Raw genomic sequence first — 19,236 nt, 5'->3', positions numbered from 1 at the left:
CATGCAAGTAATATCAGCAGCATTAAAATACTTCCCAGTTTTTTGCTCTTCTATTTAAATAAGCATTGCTAATGTAACCCATTTTCTGGTACCACACCACTCCCAGAAAAGGGAAGATTGGTTTTTTTCTGGGCTCGTTCTTCTAATTCTGATTATATTCATTTAATAAAAATGTATTGAGTCACACGAGAGGCCAAGACACATGTTGGTTACTCTGGATAGCAACGCAAAGAAGAGGAGGTCTGCTGCGCATAAAGAAGTTGTAGTTGTAGTTGTAGTTGTAGTTGTAGTTGTAGTTGTAGTTCCTTAGTGTAGGGAATGAATATGCAAACCACTGTGATAAATGACAAAACGTGATAAGTGTCATGCTGAAGGCCTGTGTGAAGAGCCACTTACTGCAGCTCTTAGTCGGTTAACAGCACCTCTGATGTGATAGAATGTAAAATGCATACATCTTGGAGACCATGGAAGACATTCACCACCGAGTAGCTTTTCAAACTTGGGATATTTGCTTACCTTTTCGAGCCTTGATTTATTTAGATATTTCATGGAAATAACCAGAGATACCTCTTGTGTTTGTTGGAAGATTATAAGTAAACCAATATGAAAGCACAAAGTATATCTTAGCATTTATATGTCTGTTTCTCTTTTAGAGGAAGTCTTCATAGCCTCTACCTCAATGCCAACCCCAGAAGTTCAGGTGGGAAGTGAGCCAAACCAATAGCTTTATTTTCAGGCTCCTGATAGTCAAGGGGAAGATCTACTCCAGAAACTGTCCTATCACTTGGTCCCTCAGGCTTCCATTTTTGGTATTTTGGCTAAAATTTAATGAAAGGTGCTCTACAAGTTGATTTGCATATAGGTATGGAACAGTAAATACTTATATTGTTTTGTCCTTCAGAAGCTTTTGGATTACTCACATAATAACCACCTAGCATGTGATGATAATTAAGTTGAAATAATAATGCACCAATGAACAACACAGATCTCCAAAAAAGGCTAACAACAGTCGGTCAGTTCTTGTATGTCAGCTATCTCTCTAGAACTTCTATTTGCACTGCCGACTGGCTTATTAGATTTTTTTTTGTGGGTAGAGAAAAAGAGGTGTTTCACACATGTTTGAATGACTGCAGATTCTAAATGAGTGGGGCCTGAATCAATGAGATATTCATCAGTGTACATGTTCTTTCAAGTATTTTTCACTTGGTTTTGTTGGGAAATGGCAGAATTCATTCCACGGAAACAGGTTCCGCGTTAGGCTTAATTCTGAGAATTACGAACTTCCTGTGTTTATAGTAAACATTGGGAATTTGAGACAACTGGGCTCTTTGTCAATCTCATAATGAGTGACTCTGAAAAGGTGAACAGATCCAAATGTAAGATAAGGCCAGGATCATGTGTCCTAGTTGCCTAAACTTCATCAGTCTCCAAGATTTAACTGTAACAGTTATTAACAGCCACAGTGGGAAGCTCACAGTAATTTGTTGGTTGTGGATTTAAAGACAACCTCAGTTAGGGAAAAAAAATCTAAGATTTCAATGTTTCTTCTTAATCAAATTAAAAAAACAACAAAATTTTAAAGCAGCATATACCTAATTCATGAATTCCACTTAGTCTTCAAGGATCCTTGCAACTTCATAGTGATCGTACTAATCTCTTTTGTTCTACTTAATAGTTGTTCTATAACAGTTTAATAAAGACAAGTTGAAGATAGGAATGTTCCCATCATTTTTATTACCTAAAGAAGAATAGAAATCTGCCCTTCATCTTTCCATAGAGAAGGTTAGACATCTATCTATTTATCTATTATATATTAAACAGATATGTAATATATTTACATATATATTACATATGCGTGTGTGTGTGTATAATAAAATGAACTTTAAAATATATCTAACTCCCTCAGAAATTTGTCCCAGATTATAGTAACACTTGGGTATAGCCACTCTCTGTTATCAGAGATTGAATATATCATCTGTGGTTTATATAGTTCAAGAGCTTCCTCCTTCTTTTGTGCGATTTCACGTTTATAACCATTCACTGATACGTACAACATTTTTCCATAAATACCATACTAATAAGTACAAATGTATAATGATAAAAAATGTAAAATATCTTAGGAAGACAGTGCAGCATATAAAAAAACACAGTAGGTATTTTATGTGTGATACAATTATTTAGCAATGCTGCAGATTTTTTTTATACAAACTCTATAAGCAGTATATTTCCTCATTCATAAAGTGTACAGCGATTGAGTTTTCTAATAAATTTCACATGAATTGCAATTACATGTTTAAATAATTTTCCTTTTCAGAAAAAAATGTCACAACAGGACTCTTTGTCCTAAAACTGCAATTACAACTCCTGGGTTTTTAAACAATACCTCATAGTTTTATTTTCTATACTCCAGAAAAATATAATCTATAATTATTCACAAAACAGTTACAACAATCCTTTAATTATTATTAAATCTCCATTTTAGAGCTTAGGCATGAAAGAGGTGTGATTGAGACATGTCTGCTCTGTATTTCTGCCTCCTCTCTTCCCCTGATAGACAGCTAACACACAGCAATATTTAAGTTGCTAAGCTACTCATAGATTAAGGTCCCAGACTTTTCAAAAATTTAAAACCACACATATACACACTGCACACAAATCTGATTTTAGTTTCTTAGAGAAAGTGGCTTTTAGGAGTTTTCAAAGCTTATATTCATGTTAAGATGGATTAAGCATCCATCCACTAAAATTTGAACTTGATAAATTGTCATAAATTGCTGTGAATCTGTGTACATGTTCCAGTTTGAATTCTTAATTTTTTAATTTTATTTGAATTTTTATTTCCCACCTAATAAACAACCTTTCAGTGACTCGGAGACACTGATGATCAAGAACTACATTAACAAGAGTAAGAACATCAGTCAGGAAGTGCGTATTATCCTTTGAAATGAAATAAATAGAAGAGACCCTTTGTCAAAGCTCCTGTGTCTTCACAGGGCCCTTTTGTTACCATAAGACAGGAGATGAATCTTGTAGTTTCGAAAATGTGTGGGAGGTGGGCTCATTGACTCCAGAAAGAGGGGTAGGCATGGTAAAGAATCTCTTCATCTTCAAGTGTCAGGAATTTTGTCAATCAGGTTGGGACTAGTTCATGAGAAGCTTTAAAGATAGGAGCAGGAAGAAATGGGTTTTTTTAGTGGGTAACTCTCCTGGGAGCAAAATAAATCCCCAGCTGGGTTAGGTGGAATAGTGGTTTGTTCCATAGATGGAGAACTTGGGGAACTTTTCTTTTTAAATATTTGTGATTTGTATGATATTTATGAAATGAGTTACCATATTCTTGAACCAATTATATCAGCTTTCTTACCCAGCTTGTAGTGATTGAGCATTGTGGGGGAGGGGTTGCAACTGTGTCTCTCTTAACTCAGCCCAACTTCCCATTACTTATTTTTGGAAATGCCCTATGGACTCTCTAGTCATCAAATATTATTGAAACCCCATGTGAAATAACCAGAACATTTGTATTGAGTTTCCATATGGATTATTCAGGGGTTTCCAAAATAACGCAAAATATAATTGGTTTGCTGGGTCTTCACCATGTGAACGTAAGATTAAAACAAACCAACACAAACTAACCGTTTTTTCACGAGATTATAAACCTAGTGCACACCTGGTTTTGTCAATTAGGCCACTAATAAAGAAGAGATATGGAACCAAAAGCCCAAAGAATGGATCTTCATTAAAAAGGAAAAGTTCACCAAGCAAGTGGAGAGATGACGGTCATCAAAGCACTTGTGAAACAACACAGTGTGATGAGGAAGGCCTTGCCTGGGGTCAGACAGACTGGGGCCTCAGAACTGCTCCACCCTCGACCAGCCATACCCCTGACAAATTAGTTGTCCTTTCCAAGCCCCACTGTTATTTTTTTCCACATATAAAACAGTAATAATGGCAATTTTCATCCATTTATATTCATTTTCATCCATTTACGACATTGTGTTGAGTGCCTCTTATGAGCTACACCCTCTTTGGGTGCCAGGAAAATAGCAACGAAGACTATAAACAAGAGCGTCTGTCCTTGTGAAACTTACCTTTTTGTGGGGGTGAAGAAAAGATAAACAAAATGATTAAGTAAATGGATAGTGCAGTGAAAGATGAACAAGAGGAAGATGGGGAGTGCTATAGGTAAAGAGATTGTAGGTTGTGTGGTCACAAAGAGACTTACTATTATAGTGATGTTTGAGCTACTTTTTTTTTTTTAAGATTTTATTTATTTGACAGAGAGAGAGATCACAAGTAGGCAGAGAGGCAGGCAGAGAGAGGAGGAAGCAGGCTCCCCACTGAGCAGAGAGCCTGATGTGGTTCTTGATCCCAGGATCCTGAGATCATGACCTGAGCCGAAGGCAGAGGCTTTAACCCACTGAGCCACCCAGGCGTCCCTTGAGCTACTGTTTTAAAGATGAGGAAGTGAAATAGACCTTACCTGGGTGAAGAGATTCGAGGGAAAAAGAATGTGGATCCACTTTTTTGGCCACCATGTTGCTCTTCTCCAAAATAAGAACACTTAGCTCTCACGGGCAACGTCCCGTTAGGATCAGCACCTCAGTGAACCTGGATTCAAGGTTGACCTTCCAGTAGGGGATGAAGTTGGGGGCTCTCTCTGTGAGAGACAGTGTGCTGGAGTTAGATGAAAAATTCATGGCATGTGATCAATATCCATCTTATGCCTCACGTTAGAGAAATAGAGTTTAATACTGTTTCAAAAATGGAAAAATGGGATTTGAATTCTTTGATTGGCATTTCTCCTAATGGATAAATCAGTCATGAGAACAGGAAAAAGAAGAAGAAGAAATGCAGTAATGTTATTCTAAGTGACTATTTAAAATTAAACAGAATCACAAACACTGGACTCTGATGATACTTTTTCCAGATTTTTTTCTTTTCGATCTGTGTGTGTGCGTGTGTGTGTATTTTTTTCCATGAAAATTCATGCTAAGAAAGACCACATTCTAGAAGTCTAGTTTAGTTTATGACTATTATGTTGACTATTAAGCCAATTATTAAATATGCCTACATGATCAAGTCATATTTCCATTTTTTTACCACCATTTTTTATATGTAGAGAAAGCTTATAAATTATCCCCTGCCTTACTTATAAGTATCCAATAAACTAATTTGACTATTTCTCCATTGGTTATTTAATGGGAAACTTCTGGGAACCATTTTGTAAAACAAATCAGTCTCAATTCCTCTGAATGCTTATATATTTACATAGGGCTTTTTTCTAGTATGGGGAACCCCCATTTCTTCAGCAGGAAGGACAACTCAGAGCTCCAGGAAATAAAAGCTAGTCATTTTCTTCCTTTTCTCTCTGTCTCCTGCCCAGTCTAATCTCATGTGGCCCGGAGAGGAGCTGAACTGAAACACCCATTAGAATGCCCCGTATACATCACCGGGGAAGTGAGTGAGGGCTGATCTGTGGACTGCTTTGTTTTGGCATCGTCACAGCCACTCTGCTGACATGGAGAGGGCAGACAGGGAGCCCAAATTGACTGTGACCTTGGGAACACAGAGGAAGGCTGCTTCACCTCTCCATCACACATGAATCTGCAGCTGACCTTTGTATATAAGTGTTGAAAGCTTATGCTTTATGGAATTCACAGACGTCATTCCCAAATTCCCGAATTTGGGAATGACGTCTGTGAATTCCATAAAGGTGAGCTTTATAGCAGGAGAAATTAAGGCATTAGCATACTATGTCATTACCCTGACAAAATCTTCTCAATATAGTTCTAAGACTTAAGAATAGCATTCATGCATGATTCTTATAACTTGGAGCTATAAAAAAGCAAAAACTGGAGTAATATCTTAAAGATCAGGCTAACAGAGGGGATGTGGCTTTCCCGTGGTGGCTCATTTAGGACCCAGAGGTAGAATGGATGGATGCTATTATTAAATATACAAATCTATTTATATAAGTAATCCTTATTGCCTCTTTTTAAAAATTTTTATTTATTTATTTGAAAGAGACAGAGAAAGCACAAGTAGTGGGAGAGGCAGAAGGAGAAGCAGGCTCCCCACTAAGCAGGGAACCCGACGCGGGGATAAATTCCAGGACCCTGGGATCATGACCCAAGCCAAAGGCAGATTCCCAACTGACTGAGCTACCCCGGTGCCCCTGCTTATTGCCTCTTTAATAACACTAGTATTAGAGTTTGTCTAAGGTCTTAGAGATATGTATTATTTCCTCACCGAACCAATACATGTCACAATAAAAAGTTAGAAACCAAGCCCTAATCCTGAATCTATTCATTGCTCTGCCTCAGCTCATCTTGAACATGGCCTCCAAGGAAAAACTGCAGATAATTATGCAGATAATTATGTTGGATCCTCAGCAACCTCTAGTATCATCCTTCCCCTTCATATCCTATTGGTGCTTACACATACGCCTTTGATCTTTGTGATGTGTTGTCTAGTGAGAGGAATTTGCAAACCATTCATGAAATTTAGTCAAAGCCATGTTAAAAATGTAACCAGTACCAGGAATATTGATTTCAGAAAATATCTGAGAACCATAAAAGAGAGAGCACAGAGAAAATAGTAGGTGTCCATGTTTCTTTGCCTGTGTATTTAAAAGGAACAAGTATTTTCCTGGAGTGACAACAGAAGAAAGATCATTTTTCAATTATGTTATTAATTTTGCATCATAATTCTACTCATCACTTGGCTTTGTTTGTATGCATATGTGCATGTATTTTCTCTTTTGAAAGCAAGGAGAAAGGGTTGGAAACAGTAACACTGCCCAGGAAGGGGCAAAAAAAGTTTAAAGGAGTAGATGATGCTTGGGTTGGAATCTAAAAGATGATGCTTCTAGTTGGTTGAAAATGGGGAAAGAAAAGCAAGGCAGAAAGAATAGAGTTTGCAAAGGCACAAACAGGCACATTCTGGGCTTGCTTTGAAAAACCATGTTAAGTTGAGCCTTAAAGCATGGCGTTTAGCTTGGCAGTGATGAGAGGAATAACTTTCCATCTTAATTCGAGTTCCACCAGAAGAAGATTCTGAGGCAAGGATAGTAGTGTACAGCACTGAGTTGGCAAGAGATCCCAGGAAACTCATTTAAGGAAATATGGAAGGAAATAGGGAAGGGGAAGAAACCACAATCTAGTAAGTTATGTAGACATTTATCACTGTGGACAACTGGAAGTCAATCCTGCAAGGATTGAATTGGGAAGAGTATAGAGAATATAGTTCAGAGTTTATCAAGACCCGAGCACGCTGGGGCATTAACTAACTAATCAGTTTGTCATCATTGGAAAAAAGCACTAACTCTGGTATGTGTGGCTTGTTACAGTTGAAAAAAATCTAAAATCATGTCCATGACCTGCAGAGCTCTATGTGATCTGTGTGGCCCTTCTTGCTTGTCTGGCCTCATGTCAACTTAGACCAATTGGCACTCATTCTGGTCTGGCCATACTGGTCTCCATCCTTTTCCTTCAACATGACAAAGTCCTCAGGGATCTGGATGTTCACTTCACCATCCTAGACATCTCCTCCCTATGTTTCTGCTCGTTTTTCATTTTATTTATATCTCTATTTAGAATTCACTTTATCTGAGATGTTTCCTAACCTTCTGTTTTGAGATGCCGCCATGCTTCCACTTTATCTCTTCAGACTTCCTCATGGTTGGTTCACTTTTTGTTTACAGATTCATCCCTAGTGCCTGGTACATAAAAGCTACTCAATAAACATATGTCAGATGAATAAATGACTTTGGGTCCTAAGCCAGACATTTTTTTTTTTTTGGTCCATCATATCTGAATACTTTTCCACTTCTCAAAACTGGTTTTAATTTTGTGATTGCACCATGAAAGATGCCAGTCAGTTTCCCTACAGATAAAATTTAATGGAAAAAAAGATCTTGTATGGATTCCAAAGATTATAGAATTTATTCTTATGGAGAAAAACCAGCAATTATTTGTGCATGATTGTCCTATCTGCAATGGATAAAGTTTTCATTAGGGAGATAGAAATTTATAGGAAAGGGCACAAGGTTGCATTTGTGTGAGGACTAGTGATGGACATAGTGATCCTTTTCTGTGTGCTTATTTTGTTTGCTTTACATTGTTTTGGTTTGATCCAGAATGCAAGGGTTCCCCTCTCACTCTGTCACGTAGTTTGTAAGGTTATCCTGACTCCTAATGAGGGCAGGGCAGGATATTAGTTTCACTTGGGTTCAAGTTTTTGCCTTAAGGCAAGGATTTGACAGCACGTATTAACTTAACAATCTTCTGAATCACTATGATTCATTTGGTGTTTTATTTGCCTGTTTATTTACATGAGCACAATAAGAGCTGCTGATTAATACACAAAGAACTTCTTAGTGTGTGGTTAATAAAATAGTCCTAAATTATATTAAGACTTAAAAAAATAAAGCTTTATGTGGAGATTTTATATATCCTCGGGGGTTATAATTTCAACTTTTGTGTGCCAGAAATATCTAATAGCCTTTATTAGCTTGCTTATAGATAGCACGAACCAATAAATATTGTTTACTCCTCTGGGTTTGGTCTGGCCTGCCTATCACTGCAGAAACATCTTTTTTTTTTTTTCTTTAATTCTGAGATCCCCTAGCTTGTCTCTGCTCCTGGCTTGCCAAAAGGAGACTTTTTTTTTAGCTTTTTGTAAAGCTGAGATCCCTTGAGTCATAGACCAGATAATGGGCCAGTGACCATGGAAGACTTTTTAGGTACCAGTTCTCACTTTTTATTATATTATCCAGAATTTCTAAAATAAACACATTACTCCTGGGACAAAGGGGAAAAATATATATATACATATATAAAGTAAAGGTGTGGGAATGATATTTCCCCCTGTGGGCACATTGAGAGAGAATAGCTACCATCCATTGAAAAGTCATGCAAAAGGAATTTGACAAACAAAAGACATAAGGAAAAACAGGTTCTGGTAAAAACTCCAATTAAATGATAAATATGGTCTCTTGAAGTAGTATGGTTTCAATGAGGTGGGTCTGATTATTGATTAAAAGAATAATCTTAAATGTTTTCTTAAATATCAAGCCAATACCCCAAGGTATCTTCAGCTTCTCCTTCATCCGTGTGCCAGGCCCATGGAGTACTCCTCCTGGAGGTTAAGGGCTGAGCTGTTTGACTTTTCGCAACCACTGATTTCTGCAAGAAGGGATGCCTTTCTGATTTACTTTTCCTCACAGCCTTAGTGTAATCACTTGCACACAATAGGGATGCGATTAGTGTTTTTTCAAAAACATGTAATATAAACTTATGCAGTGACATTTTCCTTGTTGAAGATATTTTAAAAGAAGATAACTGATATTTTATGAAAAATAAATATCTAGTAGAATGATTTAGATAATGGGAATATACATGATTTAGCTCCCAAATATCCATTTTTGTTTTCATTTCAAACATCATTTTTTTTAAAGAAAAGGAACATAAAAATGATAGATTGCTGCATTCCTCTTCTTTCCTGATTCTCAGAAATTTTAATTCAACTTCCAGTCATTTTCTCAACTATACTCCTACTTTTGAATGGGAAAGGTATCCACTTTCTGTTTTCTTAATGGTGATATTTAGGTCTTCTTTCTCTGATTCTTTAAGAAAATGATTCATGATGATTTCAAATAGAAATCAAATCTGGTCCAGAAGGTAATGGGAAACTACAGATCTTTCTAATTTTGAGAGTCTGAGATGGGAATCTATTCAAAGTATTCAGCTTCAGTTCTATGAGAAGAGTGTGTGGATAACCACTTGGGCAACTTGGGATGACCTTAGAAGCTCTCTGCAAATCCTGTCTACCACCCAAACCCTGAAACTGGCCCTTCTACCCACACAGACCTTTCCAGCAAGCTGGAGTCAGATAGCATCAGCTTTAGCTTCCAGTGTCCTACCGTATGTCCATCAAACATACATTCCTGCAATCGAGACTGTCATTACTGTCCCCCAAGTGCCAAGCTCTCTCCCCGGACAAATGGCCCAAAATCACTGTGAGAAAAATCAGACCTAAGACTTCTAGTAAATCAAGGCAGCTAGCTTTTTCCACAGCGTGCCCAGGAGCCACATGCACTAGTTCTTAACCCAGAAGAAAGAGGCAGGTTGATGAACGTCAGTTACACTAATCAAAACCCCAGTGAAGATGAACACTTGTCCATTTGGAATCAGAAAGGCAGTGCTTCCCTTGGCAACACACACCCTAAAATTGACATCACAGAGGTATTTATATCTGAGGAATCAACAACTGGAATAACCCAGAGGCTCTTAGAGACCCCTGGGGTATATTCCTTTGTGTTCAAAGAGATGATAATCCACTTCTTTTATAGTCTTCTCTTGAGCATCTTTCTCACTTAGCATATCATTTAAAAATTCTTCCACTCATGCTTCATATTCCAGTTCTGACAGAAGTCTGAAAAGTACTTTTGTCAATCAGAGTAGCTTGCTCCTTCCTGTGTTTCACTCACTTACAGGGGAGTAAAATAAAACACCGCAAATAGTAAACCACAATTACTCAACCCAAAGAATAATTTTAATATTTTTCCCTTCCTTACCCTCTCATTAAATAGTTCCTTCTCCTTCAGAGGAAGTGCTCACCACCATTCCCTGATGCCCCCACATATTTACAAGGATTGCAAGTAGTTTCTGCACTGGTTTAAGAATTATCAACAGGAGAGAAGCCAGAGCTGTTGAAAAGAAGTGTAGGAAACCACGCAACACTCTTCAAGCAGGCATGATCTTTTATCAGTAGCTGCCTTGAAAAAGAGTCATTGCAGACAGTGCATTTTGGGTAAGCATTCCTTACTTTTGGTACTCCAGAGGCATCCTGTTCTTCTGTTATTGAAAGTCCTATAAAAATGAAAGTTTCCAGGCAGAAAAGCCAATGTTTTCTTGTAAAATGATTTACTTCCAGACCCTGACACTTATTTACTATGTGGTTAATTTGTACTTGATGGAGGTCCAGTGAGGTTACAGCTAATGTGTTACATTTTCTCCAGTTGGTCACTGAATTAGAAAAAAAAAGTACAACTTAGTAGCCGACTGCAGGTCATAGAGGAAGGTCATCTTTTTTTGCTTATCCTAGCAGAGGCAAAAGTCAAGATAGAGACTTCTCTAACTTCCAGTTAGAGACTGTGTTTGTTTGCTTGTGTTTTGGAGTTAGTAAGTACTGCAAATGCCTCTTTTTCTTCCCTGCCATAAACTCAATGAGGGAAAGAACAATGACTTGTTACTATTATAATACCAACACCAGGGACAATACTTACAAATAATAGATGTTCCATAAATATGTTGAAGGAAAGAATGCACGAGCCAGCAAAATCATTTCGTAAATGCTCATTAGAGCGCTGTGGTGAAATCAAGTAGACTTGACCTAGAAATCAAACAGGTTCAAGGCACAGTCCCTCCCATTTTCATTATCTATCCTTTCCTAAACCTTTTTTTTTTTAATTTTTTAAGATTTTATTTCTTCATTTGAGAGAGACAGACAGAGAATACAAGCAGGGGGAAAGGCAGAGGGAGAGGGAGAAGCAGGCTCCCTGCTGAGCTGGGAGCCCGACATGGGGTACCATCCCAGGACCCTGGGATCATGACCTGAGGGGAAGGTAGATTCTTCACTATCTGAGCCACCCAGGTGCCCTGATCTTTCCCTAAATCTTGAAAGTTCTAAGCCTCAATTTCCCTAGCTAAAGAATGAACAGATATCAGTCTGACCAGCCCTTCGAAGACTCGTGAGCTTCTCTGAAGACAATGCAAAGGCACGGTGTGTTATAAACTGCTGTATGAATGTATGTTCAGACATGGCGTGCCACCCTGACACCAATCAGGGAAATAAATAAATGTTGGAAGAAACATTTGATAAACCACTTGAAATGATGGGTGAGAGCGTTTAGCACTCCTACACCAAGAGACATGCTCCTTTCAAATAATGCTGAATGAAGCTTTCTTCTAAGAAGAAGTTCTCCACTTGCTAGCAGACTTTTGAATCTAGAGAGGGACAGAAGTATGGAGCCAGAGGTGCATTGCCTGAGGCACAGAGGATGACTCCTCCACCCCTAACAGTTTTCCCTGAAAATTAAAGACACAAAAATTTATTTCTTTAAATTAAGGCTTTGAGATGACGTCTGCCTAACAAAGACAACAAAGTAGAAGTCTGCCTGGGATGTACACCTACTGTCCATCCAACCTGCTGTATAATCATGTGAGAGTTTTATTGGACTACATCAGACCTGAAGAAACTCAGGTATCATGAAGTCAGAATATATTATATTAATGCAGGAGGGACCAAGCTCAGTCTTATTGGCCAAAAAGTTAATCTCACATGGCAATGTTGGGACAGACCTGGAGTGAGTACCTCCTGGTATACCAAATGTTTTACAGGTGATTATATTTAAGTATTGATTCAAAATCATTGAACAGATTGGTTATTTGGAGCACATTTTCCATTCTCTCTGTCTTGAAATGGATGGACTCCACTCCAACCAGGAAGACGAAAACTGGTAACAGCTTGTTAATGGATGTCAGAATCTTAGCTCATTTTATTCAAGTGTTCTTTCCTTTATTCCTTAATTCATCAAACATGTATTAGATGCCTAAATTGTCCAAGCATCTGGAGTTGCATAGGGAATTATAGCAAATACAAACAAACATTGTGTGTATGTGTGATCTGAAATGTTTACTAGTTGTGGTGTGGGAGAAGAAACATACCATTAAAATAAAACATTTGGCTCTTGGGCTAATTTCCAAGGTGTTTGGAAAAAAAAAAAAAGAATGTCCATTTTGTGTGTTCCCTCTTCATGACTGGGTTGGATCAGGAATACAAAGCCACCAGAGATTTGACTACAGTATTTCATTTCTCTTCTACAAGTTAATTAGAATACTGACATTCAAATTCTGCCTACTCTCACCTTGATGCTTTCGCAAGATTACCCGAAAACTTCAAAACAGTTTGAAATAAACTCCCCTATTCATTAGTGAATTCAACAAACATTTATAACACCTATCCTGTGCCAGGCACAGTGAACAAGAATGGGGGAGAAAACACAAATAAAGAGCTCCAAAAGAGCTCATTATTTGAAAATAAGCTGCTATTGAATGAAGAGCTTACAATTCTGTGTGATAGTATAAATGTATCATTTCATACAAACTACAGAAGAGGCATAACGCGGAGAAGGGAGAGGTTGATTAGACCTAGGTGTTCAGAGGTTTTCTGGAAAATGTTAAGTTTAAGTTACATCTGGAAGGAAGGATGGGGGTGAAGGTAGAGACTGGCATGTCAGAAGGAAGGACCAACATTCACCGAGGAACAGACACCTGCAACAAAATGTGTGCCTGGGAAATATAATCAATTCATGACTGCTAGAGCAAAATGTACTGAACAGTACTTGTGATAAAGTTGTTTTTCAGGTATTGAGACCTTGAGTATGATGATCTTTCCGATGCATTAGTTGAAAGCTGCATGGAGAGTCTTCCACATTCTCTGGCTGTCCTTCAGACTATGATACCTTTGTGATCATATAGTTATGATATGGTTAAACCCAACAATGTCCTTGTGAAAATGGTCAAGTGTTTGTAGAATTGACTACATGAAGGCAAAGATAAAATTGGGAGACCACTTTGAAATACTTGTCTATGGCCACGGAAAGATGTGTCCAAGATCTCTATCCCTTTTTGCCATCTCCTTCCTAGCAACTTTTATTTTCTAATAGGCTTTTTCATCCATCCCCTCCCCTCCCCTCCCTTGACCCTCCTCTTTCTCCCTCCCCCTCTTCCTCCTCTCCTCCCCCTTCTCCTCCTTATTCTTCTCCATCCCCCACACCCCTTTTCCTCTATGACTTTCTATGTTTATGACTACATACCAAACCTGGCCTTTCATCTGTAAAGTGATTTTAAATCTATGCTTCCAGAATTCTTTAGAACTTCCTGTGGAGAATCCTCGGGGATGACTGAGTCAGTGACATTATAGGCTTACTGTCTTCACAGATCTTTGACAGAGTCATATAGATCTACTATTTAAACTGGGGCTTTGGGCAAGATTTCATTTGAAAAAAGAGTGCTTATGCCTCTTTCAGTGTTAAAATTACTCCCCTTCTAGTTTAATTCTCATCTTTTGAGGATAAATGGAAGTAAACAGAGGAGCAGTGACAGTATCAACACCATATAGCTACCTAGACAGAATTATACTCAGACATGGGTTTTTTATTCTCAGATGTTCATCCCATAGGTTATTCTAGGCAAAGAGTCTCCTCTACAACCTTGCCCCTTATAGCAGAAGAATTCCCTGTCTGGAAGCTGTCATGACAAAGAGGGTCACCATGTCCTCCGTGTTTCCCCCTCAACTTAATTATCTCCTAACCTCCTTTTGTCAGAACCCCTCTGTCCACAACTTTCCATACTGAATTCAATTTGAACCATTTACTATGTTTATTATGCTCAGCCTGGGAAACACAAGGTTAAAGGTGTATGTGCAGTCTTTGAAATGGAGTTTCTCATGACTTCTCTGGGGCTGGGGGACATAGACCTGCATATACCCGACTCCTTCAGTGAAACCATGAGAGTCATGTTGTTATGGGTTGAATTGTGTCCCTAAAAAGGTATGTTGAAGTCCCAACTCCCAGTACCTCAGAAAATGACTTTATTTGGCAATGAGGTGGTTGTTGATATGGCGTAAGTTAAATGGGGTCAGACTGGAGTGGGGTGGGGCCTACATCCCACATGACATGCCCTTGTAAGAAGATGGCCGTGCGGAGACACAAGGAGAGACAGAGCATACCATGTGAAGACGGGGGAGAGACTGGAGTGATGGATTCACAGCCCAAAGAACACCAAGGACTGCCAGCCATTCTTCGAGCCTAAGAAAAAGAGATGGAACAGAGTCTCCCTCAGAACCCTCAGAAAGAACTAAACCTGATTTTAACTCTCTGATGTTGACTTCTAGCTTCCAGAACTATGAAACAGTAAACTACTGTCTTAGGCCACCCAGTCTGTGGGCGGGAAACTGAGACAGAAGCATAACATCCACAGGTGAATGGCCATTTTCAACTTGGCTGTGTGTCTGGCACACCGCTGGGAGTAGATGACATTTTATTTGGGTGCTCACGGGTAAGTTGAGATTGTTCAGAGGGGAAGGGGAGGATGGGCATTCACAGCAAGGAAGAAAAAGCATAAGCAAAGGACAGGATATGGAAAGATCTTTTGATGTTTCAGCAATGCTGAGTAGCCCTGTACAGCCAGCCTGGGACATGAGGTGCTTTGGGTAAAGACTGTTGCAATGTTCTTTTGCAACAAGAGAGTTTACTTTAAAAAAGGAAAAAAATCAAGTTTTGAAATCACTGTGTGTTTTTGTCTGTGTGTGTGTGTGTGTGTATGCTTGTGTTTAAATATGTATCTATCCCCAGATGGTTTTTCTTTCTTTCTTTTAATTTCTTTTTAATTATGGCAGCTATTCTCCAAACATGTTTTTGTTTATCTCAAACTAAGTATACAGTTTCAACATATGGAGCATATTTTGTTTTACTTCAGTTTATCTTAAGAAATCAGCTTTCCTAACTCTTGTTGGCAGTGGACCCAAATGATTTCTTACTTTTTATTTCCCTCTTTACTTTCTCCTCTTCCTTCTTTTCTTTCAGTTATGATTGGTCTCTCTCTCCCTCCCTCTTTCTTTCCCTTCCTCCTCCTTCCTTCTTTCCTCCCTTCCTTCTTTCCTTCCTTCCTTCCTTCTTTTCTCCCTTCCTAACTTCCTCCCTCCTTTCCTTCCTTTCTTCCTTCCTCCCTCCCTCTCCCCCACTTCCTCCCTTCCTCCCCCCCGCTTCCTCCCTCCCTCGCCCCCTTCCTTCCTCCCTCCCTTCTCTTCTTTTTCCTTCTGGAATGTTATAACAGATTTCCCATGTGGATGTACTGGCTCATTTAGTGGCAGGAACCAACTGTTCCTTGGCTTGTGCACATTTAGCCAGCCTAGAAAATACACAAACTGGAAATAATGGGAATAAACAAGTCAGGAGTAATATTTACTCTTTCATTTATAGTACCATGAACCTGGTATTCAAGTCTGTTCATAATCTGGGCCCAAACTTTTTTATCAGCCCTGTTTTGCATGATGCTTTTCCAAAACTCGGTGTATTTGTCTCCCTTACACTTTCTCTCATTAGAAAGCTCATTTTCATCTTCTCAGCCTCCTGCATTCCACTGACCCTTCAAGATCCAGTACAGATATCCCTAGCTTTCACCCATTTTATGATGCTCCTTGGCAGAATTAATCAAATTCTCCTCTGGATTCTCCTAGAGCTTTGTACATGCCTCTATCCTTGCTTTATTGTGATTTGTATTTACTTCCACATCTATCTCCTCCACTACTCTGAGGTCAAAAGTGGTTTCTCATTGTTCTAAACTCTTCAGTCCAACAGAGCAGTGGCACAGAGTGTGCGCGCCATAAATTCTAACTGGAGACACACCGGACTGCAAAGAGATCGCAATCCTTCTACAAGGAGTGAAAAGCTTGTCTTTTATACCCTTGCAACTCCTAAAATCATTTGTGTTCTTCCCAATTTGCAGAGTGCTGGGCACCTGAGGCAGAAAGCCACCTGGAAGGCTGAGTATGAGACTGTAGGGCAGCTTATGGTTTCTTGGTATGTATATCCGTGTAGCAGAAACTGGACATCAAGCAGACTTTAAATGTAGCGTAGACGCGCAGTCATACATTTGTGAGTATTTCTGCGGTGACACTAGACAAAAGTGTTGACCACTTAAGCCAACTCTGAAAACTGGAATCAGTTGCACTATTGCTGAGATGGCTTCTGAGGGTAAGTGTGCTGGCTATGACACATGATGTCTGCCACAAGCATGAAAGGTGTAGTGGCATGTGTGATGACTACTTAGCACGTCTGTTCTCCCCTAAAACAAAGCCAATGTCTTTGGTCCTAAGACCCCCAGCACATTACTTGACACATTGAATATGATCTACGCAGGGCTGCTAAGTGAATGAATGAATGAATGAATGAAGATTGTCTAATCTGATACGTAGCAAAAATGCAAAATTGCCAGTTTCATAGGCACAGCTCTGCAATTCTTGCACTCCTCTATGAAGCCTTTTCAATGACCCTATGATATCAGAAATGTTAAAAATTATATTGCATGACCCCTAATTTTAGCAACTTAATTTCAGTATCAAAGAACTTATAATGGCCTTTTTTTTTTTCTGTCCTCCAAGCACTGTCCAGTGGACATCGGTGCACTGAGTAGAGTTAGTGGTCCACAAGCTAAGCTTAGGTTCAAACCATGTTACTTACAATGACTGTGGTTCCCCCTCTTCTCTGGCCACCTTTTTTCTTTTTCTTTTCTTTTCTTTCTTTCTTTTTTTTTTTTTTTTAAGAGAGAACATGCAGTGATGAGGGGCAGAGATTGAGGGAGAGATTCTTAAGCAGGCTTCCCCTATAGCACAGAGCCCAGCGTGGGACTCAATCCTATGAGGCTGAGATCATGGCCTGAGCCGAAATCTGGAGTCCAGCGCTTAACCAGCTGAGCCACCCACGCACCCCTGATCACCTCTTTCTAACAAGGTGTCTGTAAGTTGCAGTAATATAACATGGGAGAAAAATGCAGAGAGGATGAAATGGATGAGGTGGCTTGTGAAGCCAGGGAGGAAGGCAGATCACAGGTGGATGTGGGTGCCGGTGGGTGGGGTGGAGGAGGAAGACCAGAGGACCAGTTGTGCAGTATGGGGACCCATGGGCACCAGGAGTCAGTCTCACCACCCAGCGCCTCTGGACTTAACTGTGTTCCTCCCTGATGTCCTCACCTTCACTCCTTATGGGCAGATCGAACAGCTTCGTGTGCTATTATACTAAGAGACTTCTACATCTGTCTGGCACTTTCCACGGGAGAGTCACAGCCCTGGAGCCTGCCTTAGGCTGATGTTTGTGCCACATCAGGACTATGGGACTTTGTGACCAAGGAGAAATCCTACTGGCTTCTGTCCATCCTCATTAAAAGTGGTGCGCGAAGGAACCGAAATTGCAGATGAGAATTACAGAATGTCAAATGCTACAGACGTGTGTCTGCATTATTGTCTTTATATGGTCCTTGTGGTAGGATATTACCTCTCAGCTGAGGAAACTCGATCTCAAGCCCAAACCAGAGCCTGAAAAAGCACACAGTTCCTCAGTGGCTGAGTTCTAGAACCCAGCTTCATGGCTTTCACTCCCATCTGTTCTTGTTTTTGCTTCCCCCACCCTCTTCTCCAGAAGCCAGGTTGTCTCTGCTAGGAAGTGGGTGAGTTTTTGTTTTTGTTTTTGGGTTTTTTTATTGTTTTTCGTTACAAAAGCAAAACCTCACTTATTATATTATTATTTAAGGACCTTGTTTCATTTTTCATTTAAACTTGGCAGTTAAACAATCAAAATAAGGAATTTATGTCTATACTTGGACGGGAATTTTCTAGTTGAACATCTCCCAGATCTGGATGCTGAGGTTCTGAGCGTTTGATAAATTGCCTACCTGGTGACTAACGAACTATAGTGGGGGAGGGGAGTGGAAGGGGGGTGGAGGGGGGGGTCCCTCACTGACGCATGTCTCCTGGCCCAGGGTTGCCTTTCATGGAGAGCTGGGTTAATTGAGAGATAACAACTTTCCAAGCAACATTAAATATTTCAAGCAGTACCTGACAGTGGACTCCTAAACCAGCCATGCCATCAAGTCAGGGGTCTTAAGAGATTTTCCACATGCATGTGGAACTTGGACCCAGCAGGCAATTGTTCTCGGGTGTCCTGAGTGAAAGAAAATAGTTTTGATGAGGAAGGAGCTGGGTCCCGATCCCCACCACATGCTATGGAGAGGGGGAGTGGTCCAGTCCTCCTTAGGGAGCAAACACGGAAGGAAGGTAGGCAGGACACCCACACGGGAACTGGTTATAGTTCACCACAAGACCACCCAGCTACCAACCCATCAGTCACGAGCTGACAGGTTTCCCTCCCCTTCTTCCTCTGTTTTGCAGTGAGGAATATCTTCCTCTGTTCTCTGTCCTGGGAGACATCCTGGGTTTCTCTGGCTCTTCCCCTCTTCAGCTAAGAAGCACACACATGTATGATGAATCAGACTATGAATGCATATTGTCAGTCAGAGGATGGCTTCTTTAGAATGAGCCACGGGCTGCATATTTAATGCATGGAAGTACATTTTCACCCCAGGAGTTAAGCTAACTTCTGTTGAGAATTGTTCCCAA

At 39.7% G+C, this 19,236-nt stretch overlaps 1 pseudogene; it reads right to left on the bottom strand.

Moving 5' to 3' along the window:
* Positions 1-9,553: 9,553 nt before the first annotated feature.
* LOC116868418 lies at positions 9,554-11,087 on the bottom strand (annotated as a pseudogene).
* Positions 11,088-19,236: the final 8,149 nt, after the last annotated feature.

Source organism: Lontra canadensis, unplaced genomic scaffold, assembly GCF_010015895.1.
Source record: "Lontra canadensis isolate GAN:19392208 unplaced genomic scaffold, GSC_riverotter_1.0 scaffold15, whole genome shotgun sequence".
Taxonomy (NCBI): Eukaryota; Metazoa; Chordata; class Mammalia; order Carnivora; family Mustelidae; genus Lontra; species Lontra canadensis.
Note: the sequence above shows the minus strand (reverse complement) of the source record. Positions and strands in the feature narration are given on the sequence as shown.